Source organism: Mastomys coucha, unplaced genomic scaffold, assembly GCF_008632895.1.
Source record: "Mastomys coucha isolate ucsf_1 unplaced genomic scaffold, UCSF_Mcou_1 pScaffold12, whole genome shotgun sequence".
Lineage (NCBI taxonomy): Eukaryota > Metazoa > Chordata > Mammalia > Rodentia > Muridae > Mastomys > Mastomys coucha.
Window position 1 is genome coordinate 44464431 of NW_022196894.1, and position 14763 is coordinate 44479193.

Sequence of the window (14763 nt, forward strand, 5' to 3'; positions counted from 1 at the left end):
AGAGAGAGAGGATTGAGAGAAAGAATCTTCTCTTGGAATAATAATATAATCATGGTTCAACTTTGTAGGGAAGAGGGGTTATTAGGACTCATAAGCTAAAAGAGTCAATTAAAATGCACTGTGACTGCTATATTTCAATTTTCAATACTTCCAGGCTACAAACTGACATATGTGGTCCTAGTTCTTGATTATTTTAAGATACTTCTTTAGTGATTGTCTGAATTAATATACATAAGAACATGGTTAAGTTTACCTGCTTAACAAATTGTTAGTTGTGCACTTACATTCTAGAATCCATTATTCTGGGCATTTGGGATCCACAAAGAACCAACATAAATCCCTTTATCCTTAACAGATTGATATTCTTGTGGTAGTTAATAAAACTACAATTGAAAAAACCAAAGTATACATTATGAGATATTTAATATCATGGCTCACAACATCAATGGTCTTATGGAGGAATGTAGAAGATGAATCCAATCTTATGAAGAAAGGGACATCTGAACAAACACTTCATTGTCATGAAAGTCATTGAGAGGCCACTAGTCAGTGCAAAGGCCCTGCTGTGGGAGTGCCTGGTAAATATGAAGCTGGAATTGAACCCCAGTGGCAAGAACAAGGAGGGATGTTATGAAAATATCACCAAATAAAATTTAATTTCGGAAATAAAGAAATTCTTGATATTGAAATAGTCCTTAAGTTGATAATATAAATGAAAATAATTGCACTAATGAAAACACATTTTTACACAAAAAAGGGAGTTAATTGACCTATCTTAATTTAAATGCTAATTATAATATTTTTGATAATTTAAAAGGCTGGAATTTGCCTTACCACTCTTCTCATGTGTATAATCTAATATCTATGAAGATAGGTAGGTAGGGAGGTAGGTAGATAGATGGTAGATAGGACATTCCAACACATGTGCATGTCTCCTGGTACATGGAAAGGTGAACCAGTTCATTTGGAGCATGCAGCTTCTGTAAATACTCCTAGCATCTTGCACAGTGGCTAAGCTATCTCATTATCTTATTTGTGTGAATGTAGTCAGCTAAATGGAATAAAATTCACTTCAGGGATTAAATTACCTAGAGTACTGTCTGTGGTGATTAGATCAACTCTATAATTACCAAATAGTCACTTCATTTTAGGCTCCTTAAATATAATGTCGGCACCACATTCCATGAGTGAATCCCCTTAATAAAATCATTTATGTGGGTAAGGGATGAAAGAATCCTTGCAAATTTCTTTAATTTGTAAGTGAAGAAAATGAGGTTGATAGGTAGGTATGACAATTTGATAAACAATTAATTTTCATTCATATTTTTCTAGTATCTTCAATATTTTAATTAGTGGTGGAAGAGACCATGTCAAAGCAGAGGAAGTCAGAGTATTTGGATGCTCTGATGGTTTGTATATGCTCGGCCCAGGAAGTGCCACTATTAGAAGGTGTGGCCTTGTTGGAGTAGGTGTGTCATTGTGGGTGTGGGCTTTAAGACCCTCACCCTAGAGCTTCCTGAAAGCCAGTATTCTTCTAGCAGCCTTTAGATGAAGATGTAGACCTTTCAGCTCCTCCTGCATCATACCTGCCTGGATGCTTTCTGCTTTGACAATGGACAAAACTCTGAACCTGTAATCCAGCCCCAATTAAATGTTGTCCTTTTTAAGACTTGGTAGTCTTATAAGGTCATGGTGTCTGTTCACAGCAGTAAAACCCTAACTAAGACAGATGTCAAAGGCTATTATTATGCAGATGGTGGAAAGCAGTAACCTTCTCCATGGAGACTGGCTTGAGAAACAACAGGATGTAACTACCATCACCAGTGACCATGAAGGCTGGGGGTGATGGCCATTGTGGAAGGAAGTGAAGAGCCCAGTTCTGGATACACAACTATGGGATGGCTGTTACGATATTCATGTGAAATGACAGTGAGCATTGAGTTTTACATTCTGGAAGGTGGAAGAAAGTTCAGAAATAGAAATAGGTTGTAGGTGCAGAGATGGAATTTTAAACTGTGAGATGTCCTGAGAGACAAAAGACAGACTGTATTTGTTTGCTGTAGGTGCCACAGCAAAGCATCACAAACTGTGTAGTTTAAACAGAAGAAATGTTTTGTTTCCTAGGTGTGGAGCTTGGGAATCCGAGATCAAGACATCATAGGCAAAGCTGGCTCCTTTGAACAACAGGGTGAGGTAGAGTTGAGAACCTGCTCCCTTCTTCTAGCTTCGGGGGTTTGTTGGCAATTTCTGAGCTGGCTAACTTGCATGCATATCACTCCAACATCTGCCTGCCTGCTCACCGGTTCCTCTCCCTGTGTGTGTGTTCTTTATACCTCCACATCTCCTTTGGCTAACGGCATCAGCCACACTGAAAACAATCAACTACCAACCTTCTTATGACCTCATCTTGACTGGATCTATTTGCAACAATGCATTTCCCAGTAAGGGCACATTCCTAGGCCCGGGGCATTAGGTTTCTACATAGGAATTTTGTGGTGACACAGATCAACCCACATCAGATACTAAACATGGATGCTTTGGAAAGACAAAGGAAAAGGTGTTGAGAATCACGTGTGTGAGATGCTTGCTTCCCTTTTAGACGGTAACAGAAGAGTGTAGGAATGAGGTGTGGAAATGATGAGAGTGAATAACTCAAGAAGAGCTTTTGTCTTGATATCAGGGGAAGATGTAGAGCTTCTATTCCTTTCTTATGGTCCATTGCTCACTGCTGGTTTCTTTCCATCAGACGGCAGACTCCATGAGGGTCACTTCTTCTGAAACAGCTTCATCAGGGCATACAGTGAATGTTCAACTTGTCAATTGTGGGAACTAAAATTCTGGAAGGATTTTAAGTCATTGTGCTTTACAGTTTACCTCACAGGATGCTTTAGTGTTCTGGAGTCTCTGGTTTTCTTAGTAGAAGAACCATAATGTCCTGAAACATAGACTTCTACATTCTTTATTCAAGTTTTACCTTTATTCTAATTATTCCAATCAATTCTTTACATGGGGCTTGCTGTCCTTTGCTTTGCACTGCATGTGCCTCCTCTCATTTAATAGATTCTGTGAACAATAAGACCAAGAACTCTGTCCTTTTCACTCTCTGGTTGGCATACAACTGAGTAGCTCTCTTCCTTCATCATCTACTTTGGATTCCCAATAATTCAAAATAATTACTCAATAATTCATTAGCATACCAACTCATACATACATTTTAGAGAGAATCCTGCTGTCTTGTCTAACTTCATGGATGTCCAAGTCTCTGGGATCATCCCCTGTGACTATACAAGTCAATATTTTCATTTAACCATTAACATTTGGATAAAATCTAAAGTGAATCCTTCAGGATCTTGTTGATAAATAACATCCAGAGAGACCTTTTCAGATGCAGCCTACACATCTCTGTTAGAAGCCCAACATTCACTGGGGGAGAGGGGTGGGCTCTGGGGTTGAGAGTCACAGGGAAGTTGGGGGCGGGGGCAGCCAGCAACCACAGAAACCCTCTTTACAAGCAGATGTAAAGATGTAAGGAGGAGAACTTGAGATGTTCAGGATCAGGAAGTAAATATTTTCCTTTTTAATGCAGGTTAGATGTTTTAACTATCAACATGTGCCCACTGGAAATATCTGACATTCTTCGAAGTACGACAGTAAAATACAAATTAACGGCTATTTGCTCCAAATCTTGACAATAAAAGGAAAACATCATGGAGTGACTTGGACTGGCAAATCCAGCCACACTCAAGAAGGAATGCTGCATACAGAAATTTTTTATTTGCTATGAAAGCCTCCTCCAAATCCATGACAACGGGTCTCACTGATTTGCAGGAATACTTATACTAGAGTTTCACTGAGTTCTCTGTTGGCAGAGAGAAGTAATCATCTTCCAAAAGCATTTCCATTTTTTTTTTTTTTTTTTTTGCTTTTGATAAAAATCTTTTTTTTTTTTTTAACATTATGGAAACAGGGTGTGGCTGACCACCTAGTTAGACTGCTTAACATGATATTGACGGTGTACACATTTTCAGAGAGAGATATAGTGAAATGAAACATGTATGACAACAGGATAGTTAGGAGGCAAAATATTGACCCCAAAAGAAAATTAAAATGGAGTCATAGTGATCTATTGAAAATTACACACATAATTAAATTTTTAGAAGAGGAGAGAAAAATGATGTAGCAAAATTTTTAAAGAACTGACACCTGGGCTGCGGAATGTGGCTCAGTTGGTAGAATACTTAGCAGGCATGCACAAAGCCCTGGGGTCTAGTCACAGTGCTGCATAAACCAAGCCTGGTGTAGTCCCAGCACTTGGGAGGGAGTGACAGGAGGGCTGGGGCTGGGAAATTCAAGGTCAACCACAGTCACATAGAAAGTTTGAGGTTGATCCATGCTAACCTAACGTACAAAATTCTTCTAAATTTGATAAATATAGTATTAACCTATAAATGTATGATACTCAGCACATAATAAGAAAGCTATATTGATACATGTCACACTCAAACTGTGAAAGTAAGGACAATGGGAAAATAAACCAGAACAAGAGCTAGAAACAGGAAAGTCCACAAAGATAAGAGTAGGAAGAAAGATGTCTCTAGAGGCGGAGGGAAGGGAGACGGTAATCTGCTTAGGCTCTGTGTTCAATTGAATAGATCATCTTAAATGAAGAAGAAATACTGGAGTTTTCAGATAAAAGAGAGCTGCCAGCTCACTCACACTACATGATGCTGCTTCAGTAGAGAGAAATAACCACAGAGGGGAGTTCAGCACCACAGGAAGGGGCAAGGGATTGGAGAAATCACAAATACTTGAGCAAATCCAAGAGACAAGCTTATATTTTTCTTCATGAAGTTTCTTTCACAGACAGCAGTTGGTTTAAAGCAGCAATAAAATATTTTCATGCCATTTGTAATTTAGATACAAGTAAAATATATGGCATCGGAAACACAAAAGATGGGAGGAAATGGAATCGTACTGTTGAGGGGTTCTTCTATTTCACTTGATGTTCTACAACGTCATTTGGAATATACTGTGAGTGAAATGATAAATGATATAACGATGCATAGTGAAAAAGTTAAGAAAAAAGACAATAAATTAGGAGACAAAAGCAATTTTGATTACTCTTGTGATGGCCTTCTTCTTTCTTTAACTGGCAGCCAGTCTGGCCCACTTCTTTATGGACCCTGGTTGCTTCTTTTCATATTATGCCCCAAACCTGACTGCTTTCCGCATTCCTGCCACCAGTTGATTCTGAGCCATCCTCCTCTCTACAGAGTCATCTAACTGTCCTATTGCATCCATCTTTGCTCCCACAGGGATCGTTCCTCACACAGGAACACTGAGACAAAGCCAATACCCAAGTGCTGCCATAGCCAACCCTATAAGGCATTCTGTGCTTTGGTTCAGGACTTCATTTCTGTCCTCATCTGTTAAATTTCTTCCTTTTTGTTTCTTTTTGGCCACACAGACCTCTTTCACATTCACAGTGCAAGACAAATACAGCTCGCATAAGGTTTTATCCACTAACTGCTCATTCTGACTTAAGCCACTATACCCAGATATTTACATGGCTACTTCCCTACCTTCCACCCAATCACTCAGAAAGACTGACATTCATCAACTTATTGAAAATCACAATAGAAGCTTGATGAATACCTGTATTGTAAGCTACCTAGAAGGCTGAGACAGGAGATCCCAGAGTTCAAGCATAACCAGCCTTATATAACTGAACAAGACCCCCAGGAAAAAGGAAATCATAATTGAATTTCTTCATGTCCTCTATCCATCCTTCCATCTTCCTCTCCTCTTCCCCTTTCCTTTCCTTTCCTCTTCTGTTTTCCCTCCCCAACCCTCCTTCCATTCCTCCCCTTTTGTCCCTCCTTCCTTCTGTTTTTTATATTTCTTTTCTTTTATGCTTCTGCTCTCAAAACCAACATCTTCTAACATCCTTCTCTTTTAAGAATCATGAGATGAAAGCATGAATTATTTTCCATTCATTCATTTTAATTGATTTATATGCAGCATGTGGAACAGTTGCTCAATGTATTACTGCTGCCAGATGAATGAATAAAGAAGCAAAACTATTTCATTCATTTAGAATCTATAGTGTTTGCTCTGAGTTCATAATATAATATCTGAACAAAATAGCTTATGTTCAAAAATAAAAATTTTCCACATTGAAGCAAACTGGGTATTCTCAAAGCAGAATGCAATTCTGCAAGTGTTGTGAGCCAATTATGAGATACTACATCTTCTATCGAATTTTAATTTATACATGACATGAATCAAAAATATGGAGAATAAACTTTTTTTTTGCTTTTATCACCTATATATCTGATATTGCTGAACTTGACTTTGACTGCAGGAGCTCTCTTTGCTAAAAGGAAACCTGCAAATGGACAGAGCCACCTGTTTCTACGAGGCAGAGATGTATCACACAGATGCACCCTTGCTGGAAGCCTGAAGAACAGAGGGATGAAGGAACATGTGTACTCTGTGCTTGGATTAGAAAGAGAAAGAAGATGCCCATCTGAGCATTGCCAGGCTTTTCTTCTCAAAGTTAGCATTTGACAATCTCTCCTTCCACAAGGAGATAGAAGAGGTGGGGTGGCTGGGGATGTAGTACAAGTGAACATTTCTTTTCACAAGGATTTAAAAAAATGGGTGAGTAGTAGTGGTATTTTTCCTTATAACTAAGCAGAAACCACCTCAGATGATCGGCATGATGATGGGAATCACATGTGATCTGTGACAATCTAAGGACACCAGGGGGACAGAAGAGCCTGGGAATGGTGTGAAAGACCATCCGTGTCCCAGAGGAAGAGAAGGAACTGCCAGCAGGGAGAGCGGAGAGTTCAGGAACTTGTGGTCAAGAGAATTTGAACAAGGAAGGTTTTCAAAACCTTTTAATACAGCTAAGCAACAAAAGCCAGGGAAAGAGTAACATGGGTGATTGTGCTGGATTGACTAGGAAAAGATAGATCAGTGTGGGACTGAGACAAAGAATGCAGACAACTGCTTCTAGAGGCTGATGTCTGAGAATTTGGCTAGGCAAAGGGGAAAGGAGAAAGGGTGGGAAGAGTAAGAGGCTGCGAGATGAGCACACAGCTGAGCAGCCTGCACAGAATAGAGAAACAGACTCAAGACATGATGCGGATTTAGAGTAGGGCCAGATTGCAGCCATTCCTGGAACTCAATGAAGAGAACTGTATTTGATGTAGAAGGGAGTTGATGGCCTTGGGAGGCTTTGACAGTTTTATATGACGAATATTCATCAGCCACCACTGACAGCCGACAACTCTGCCGTGACTGGTACATAGAACTGTGAGGTAAATATGTTTAGATGTTGTTATAAAATTGAGACATTGTGCATTTATATAGTTCAATTCTAAGGTATTGTCTAACACCCGCAAGAATGCACCTAGATTAACTTACATGAGGAAGTGTGTACTGTGGGGATTCATGTGCAGCCAGCTAGGGTAGACTTTCCCAGAAACATGAGAACTGCAAACAAACCTGTGAGCCAAATGCTCGAAGCTGACTCATTCGATCTCAGCTTCTTTATACTTCGGGGGGAAGAGCCGGAGCGTTGACAAGCTCACTTTATATTTTCTCATAGGCAAGATACTGAAATCATGGGAAGGCACTCCACCGGAGATGTGTTTACTTGCACAAGATGTGGGAGGCAGAGCAGCCGGCCTCCTGCAGCTCTATCAAAGGGTGTTTCAGGCCTGCGGTTTGTAGGAAGCTGCTCTCCATGAGCTTCTGCTCTGCAGGCTTCTCTTTGCTGCCACGCAGATGTGTCTTCTTTCTTCAGGCAAAGCTATATTTGTGGTCTCAGTGGCAGCAACTCTATGTCGTGTTTTGGAAAAGTTTCCCCAGAGGGACACAGCCAAAGGCTTGATCTGTATGTAGCCCACTGTATCATCAGGAGGAGGTGTTAAGGCCCAGTGATAGAAGTTAGGGCACTAAACACACCTTTGAAGGAGATAATAAATACTATCTTTCCTCACCCATTTGCTTCCTAGCCTACATGAAGTGAGCAGCTTCCTGCCCTGAGCCACAACAGACCCAAAAGCAGTAGAGGTAAGTGATTATGAAAAAAAACCTCTGAATATTCAGAACGAAACCCTTTTCTCATATTAAGTTGATTGTCTCAGATATTTTGTTATGGTAGCAGAAAGCAAACACACTTCTGCCGATGACTGAATCTCTGTCCTATAGGAAGCCATTCTAGGATGCTTATCTAGACAAAAGGTAAGATAACTTTTCTGTAAATGGTTACAGAAAATTAACCAGGCTAATAAACAGGTTTTGTTGGCCATGTGGTCTGCTTTGCAGTTCCTAAATTTAGATGTAGCTTGAAAATAGCCATAGACAGTGGATAAAAAAATGGACATGGGAGTATCTCAATAAAACTTTATTTATAGGAATAGGTGAAAGCGGTAGTGTTGATCTGTAGACCACACCTTATCACCTAACACCTAAACCATTCTCAAGCCTCTCAATGCTTTTGAGGTACTTAATTTACTTTGTTGACAAACTTTTCTGCTGAAGAAATACATATATTGTTTTCTGATTTTGTGTCTATTTCTGATTAATAGAAATAGACCCTACATTAGTTAGAGTAGGGTAGGGTAGATTTTGTTGCAGTAGCAACAGTTTCCAAACTGTAGAGCCTTAGCCTGGCAAAAGATTCTTTCCCCACACTAAATATCAGATGCTTGCCAGTGAAGAATACCATGATACATCACTTTACATCAGACTGTGGGCTGATGCAGCACCTATGAAAAATTGATAATCACTGTAATGCAGATCAAAAGAGACAATGGCAAATCACATACTTGTTCTTAAGGCTTTTGTGAGGAAATGACATGGCACCCATATGTTATCAGCTGTTATAACTCTTACAACCAGGCCTAACTTGAAAGGGTAGAGAAGGGTCTTCCTACTGAACAGGGACAAGCATAAAATCCTAAGTCCTAATGATTCAGGTGGAAGCTACAAGCCACTGTAAGATAGACAGAGATAGGCAAGCTAACACAATCCAAAACAATGTTTGTGAAGTCATTGATGATGAGTTCACAAGTTCTCAACAATGTCTTGCTTACAGTAGAAATACAACAGCAATCTTGAGACTGAAAAATGTGATTTAATCTTTGCAGAGCTTAGTACCGATTCTCCATTATTTCTATATTTTTATTATTGTCTTCTGAAAATAGTTACCATATTAGATTTGTTTTGGATTATGAAAAATGCCCTAGTCTAAATTCTGTTTACAACACTTTGAGGTAGGATGCAATTAGATATAATATATACACACACACATATATATGTGTGTGTATAAATATAAATATATATATATATATCCACTTTGACTTCCACATGTCTCTTGTAAAATGGGTTCAATGTGACTAGCTACCTTGTAGGTCAAGAGTAAAATTAATTGAGTCCAAGCATATCATATAGAAGCTCATGAAAACAGCCTGTGTAGCCTTTCTCCTATACCCACTTCTTCTTATCTCCACATTATTCCATTGTAGTAAAGTGTGATCAATATGAAAACTCTTCGTTACTTCTAGATACCTCGTTAGTGCTATTATTAAGTGATAGACTATATAGCTAGGAAAAATAACCGATTTCCTCAACATCAAACAGATTTCAAAGAGGAACAAGAACCGCAGACTTTACTCCCTTGCTCTTTATTGTGCATCCCTTACAGAGTCTGGCTTCTTTCTCAATGATTGCTTTGCAAGCAAATTGGAGCCTTGTTCCTCTAAGCATTGCAATCTTCTTATGGCCTGTTAGCTCCTGTCTGTGCTCATTCCTACCCAGTTACTATGCTTCATCTCCCCACAGAATGGACTGGCTCCTATAACGCCAAGCTATCTTCTGAGAAAGGCCTTTGCTCCTGTTGAACAATTTCTCTGACTTATACAGAGAGGAGATGGAGCAGGACTCCCCAGAACTGGCTTTTCTAGCCTGAGGACTTAGGGAAGTTCACTTCAATGACAAGCTAACTGGTTATCCTCCCCCAAGATTCTGCCTAAACTTTTACAGAGAACAGCATGAGGCCCTCTGTTGTAACTCATAGTCGAGAAGAGTGCTTGAAGGTAGGCCACTGATGGTGGATAGACTCTTTCACATACAATAACACTCCAAGTCTCAACTCAAGCACCTGGAGAGCAGGTGTGATAAACACAGTGGCCAAAAACAACCAGAAAAGAAAGAGTTTATTTTGTTTCTATACTTCCAAGTTATAGTCTTTCTTGTTGGGGATCAGAACAAGAACTTAAGGCAGGAATCTGGGGCCAGAAACTGGTATGGAGACCATAAGGAATGCTGCTTACTGGCTTGCTCTGTGTGGCTTGCTCAGCTTCTATCCTTATAATGGCACCATCCCCCAAGGACTGGGACCTCCTGCATCACTTAGTGATTAAGAAAATACCTTTAGACTTACCTTCAGGCCAATCTGATGGAGGCAATTCCTCAATTAAGGTTCCTTCTTCCCAGGGGAGTCTCATTTATGTTAACTTGACAAAAACTATCACGAACAAGCTGCTTCCTAGATTTGAATGACACCTTCCAAAAGCTGTGACTGCACCTCAGAATAGAGCATAGTTCCCAAGGATATCTCATTTATTAAGTACTTGCAGCCCCCAAAAGCAACATGACATTCACTCAAACCCTATCCAAAGTGCTCAGGCTTAGGTGATGGGCAAAATCAATATTTGCCTAAAAGAAGAGGATGAAATTTGTGGGTGGTTCTGTAATTCAAGATGTAATACAGAGGTGCTTCAGAGATGAACTGCAAATAAAAGGGCAGGAAGAATTTCATGAGTGTCATTTTAAAAGGCTTCATGCTAATAAGAGGCAAACTTATCCTTTGATATTTTCAAGCTTGATGAGTAAATAACTCATAAACTTCCCAGAATGATTATATGTGTGCCACTGGTGTGCTTCCAAGCCTGATTTTTTTTTTCTGCAGGTTTGTATCAGTGCCTTAGAAAGCTGTGCCAAAATGTCAGCATCCCAGTTAGCTCCTTCGCTCACCATTCAGCCCACACTACAAATGTATTCAGGGGAGGTGTCGTTTTCATGAGGCTACACCGATACTCTCCCTGACGTCTGCTTGAATGGTATCATTTTTCTTGTTTTTCTTTCCTGTGAATATATCTTATACCTATTCTTTCCTCAGGCATATAAAGGGAAAGGCGGTGTGTATTAGATAATGCTTGTGGAAGTCCTCACCTCTTACAAAAGAGCTTACAGATGAGGTCTAGAAAACACCTAGTGATTTGAGACTCAGTGGCTTGAGGGACAAGGAAATGGCAGGCAGGTCAATAAACAGGTGTTTTAAAGTGCTAGTGCTGGGCTGGGCTGGTGGCCTTTCCTGTAAAGGTACTGGTCAAGCAAGCCTGGTGACCTGATTTCCAAATGAAATACCATACATGCTCTCTCTCTCTCTCTCTCTCTCTCCCTCTCTCTCTCTCTCTGCCCCCCTCTCTCTCTCACCCACACACACACACACTAAAATTTAAAAAAATAATTAAATAAACATGTTTGTGTAATTACAGAGTGAGCTTCTATATTGTCTGCTTTTTCTAACTGCTTGAGCATCTTGTGCCGGTCAACCACACATGTATTAGTTGTATGAGATGCAGACACAGACATGAGAGATGGGATAGGCATGGCTTCCATACAACAGTCCTAACAATGCCAGCCTCTGCCACAATGCTCAGAGTTTGCTGGGTTTGTTTCTCAGTGGGAAATTTTATGTATTCCAAGCAGCTGTACCATTTTAATTGCGACATTTCCTCAAGGTAGCATTTTATGTGAGGCTCGTTAAATTCTTTCTCAGAGTAGAAGCATGATGAATGTGGTTACGGTCCTCAGTTCTGCTTTCTACATAGATAATAAAACACTAATATTAAACTGTAATAAAGAATGATGGCACTAAAATCGCCATTTAATAATCATATGACCAAGCCCATTGAAAACAATAATTTCACAGATGGAAGGCCAAATTAATTTCAACCAAATGCTTCTATGCAAGGTAAAAGTCTGAAAATGAGTATGCCATATATATTTTTACAAGATGCTTATTTTCATTTTCAATTTTCCAGATAAACAGTCTTGTGTTCATGATGTCCAGGCCACCAAGGGCAAAGCTTTGGGGGAAGCACAGATTGTGCTTTTTTGCTGGGTTGTTTTGAGGACATGACAGTGAGCTTCCATTTCTTTTTCGCAGTCTCTTATTTCATTTTACATTTTGACCATCCTGTTTAGGAAAAGAAAATACCCTCATTTGAAGCTATAATGAAGTGGTAATTGCTTTGACATTTTTTCATGAGCTAACCTAGGGTCTCCAGTTAGGGATGCAGGGCTTTGCCCAGAGCCAACCAAGAAAGTGTGTCTCTGCAGTATATCCTATGGCTAGGAAAAATTCTGTTTCTACATGAATCTTGGTGACTTAATTTTATCAATTTTTGACCTGCTTAAGGGATAGTCTTATTTTCAACTACAAACCCTCTATGGATTTCTCCTCCTTTTCTGGCTTTTCAACCTTGAACTGTAGAGACCCTCTTTGTTACATTGGTCCATCTTTCTGTGTTTCTCATTACATTGAAACTTCATCTTTCCTTTGACTCTAGAACCTGTTTTCTGAATGAAATCTACAACTTAGTGAAGCCTTTCAGCTTTTGATAGAAGCCCAGATCAAAATTTTTAACATCAGCACAGATATGTCGGTGAAGTCACTGGAGTCACTTCATTTCTTTTTCTTTATATTAACATGATATTTTTATTAATTATTTGGAAATTCAACATAATGCATCTCAATCACCTTTGCAGCCCTCGAAGAGTTACCTCTCACCTTCCAGTCCTCCTTCAAACACAAGAAGACATTGAAAAAAAGGAAGAAAAAAATAGTAAATCTAATTTCTGTTGTACTGAACGGATCATGGTCAAACTCCCAGTGGCTGTCCCCTTAAAGAAAACTAAGTTCTTCTCCACCCCACCCAGCCAGAAGCTATCAACTGTGAAGAGATATATTTCAGCATCCCTATTACATTTTTTAAGAGTTATTTTCCATGGTTTCCTGTCTAGACTGTTCTTTTCCTCTCCTCTCCTCTCCTCTCCTCTCCTCTCCTCTCCTCTCCTCTCCTCTCCTCTCCTCTCTTCTCCTTTATTTCCTTTCTTCCTTTCTTTTTTATTATCTAGAGGTGGTGGGAGTGTGTGGGGGGGTTGCTACAGAACCTTTCTATTTCTCTTATTCTCAATTATGAGTCTGCCATCATTGATATGAATGCTAAAGAAACTTTTTTTGCCCTTTACAGTCAGTGGCAACACAGAACATGGACTTCCATATGGTTTCTGGCTACAGCATGGGCCATGGGTATCAACATGGCTTCAGGCAGCCTCACAGACCACCAACACCCATATAGCCTTTGGTGGTAAATGGACCGCAGACATCCACATGGCATATGGCCACAGCAGGACCAAGGACACCAATATGGCCCTCCGTGGCAGCAGCGGCCATGCACATTAATGTGGCCTTCCTTGGTAATAGTGAGCATAGACATAAATATGGAAACAGGTGGCAGTACAGGCCATGGGCATTCCCATGGCCTTCAATGGTAAAACAGATAACTTTTGATTATTAAAATTTTTGCTCAAGGTTCGCAAAAGACAAAACTTAGTTTTAGCCAAATTGAATAACTTATTAAAGATAGGTAATTATTTGTACGATTGAGCTTAGACTCATGGTATGTGAAACGCTAGACTCTAAGGTATATAATACCAGTACTCAAAATAGAATATAATTTACTCAGGTATATGCAAATGACTCACCTTCTCTTTTATCTAGCTTCTACTTGCCAAATATTCTTACCTCCAAACTGTAATTTTTTTCCTTCAATGCTTATTCCTGAAAAATCTACAGATATAAAATTTACACACACACACACACACACACACACACACAGAGAGAGAGAGAGAGAGAGAGAGAGAGAGAGAGAGAGAGAGAGATTTTTAGAATAAGAGATTAGTGTTTAGAAAAGAATCAATAGAAGTAAAATATATAGATGGTTTGGGAAAAATAATTCTGCAAATGTTATCTTATATGGTTTGAGGAAATTATAATGGGAGCTGGTGAGATGGCTCTGTAAGCAACACACCTGCCACATGGATATGAGGACCTTTGTTCAGATCCCTGGCACCTGTTTAGAAGCAGCAGGGTATGGTGATGAACCTTGGTAAGCCCAGCACTGGGAGGTGAAGGCATGAGGATACTTAGAACCAAATTAAAAAAAACATGGAAAACAACAGAGGAAGATTCCTGATGTCAGCTTCTAGCTTAGACATGTATGCACATGTGTATTTATATCTACGTATACATTATACGTATTTACACACACAACACTAGCCATATAAAACAATTTAAATATAAATATGAAATTATACTGAAAAGTTTAAGAAGACTAAGGATTGTATTTTGAAGAGGGCTTTACAGCATAAAACTCAGAAAACTATAGTGAAAATATTTAAAATTTTAAATAGTCAGAATTTCTGTATGACAACACAAGTCAACAGCACAAACTAACATGGTTCCAAATATGATATTTCATAACCTTAAATTTGTTCTTCATCGTGAGTTTATTTATAATAAAAAAGTATATGGTTGAAGAGAAACAGCCAATTGAAAACGCGTAAAAAGTAATGACTTATAAGAGATGCCCTGTCTTACTCATATTTGAAGAAGTG

General features: G+C 39.3%; 1 long non-coding RNA gene across 1 annotated transcript; it reads left to right on the forward strand.

Annotated features, from left to right (window-relative positions):
- The first annotated feature begins 6831 nt into the window (after window positions 1-6831).
- LOC116086428 lies at window positions 6832-13043 on the forward strand. Its single transcript, XR_004116922.1, has 3 exons — window positions 6832-7328; window positions 8028-8085; window positions 12853-13043. It is a non-coding gene; the product is annotated as an uncharacterized LOC116086428 (long non-coding RNA).
- The last annotated feature ends 1720 nt before the right edge of the window (window positions 13044-14763 follow it).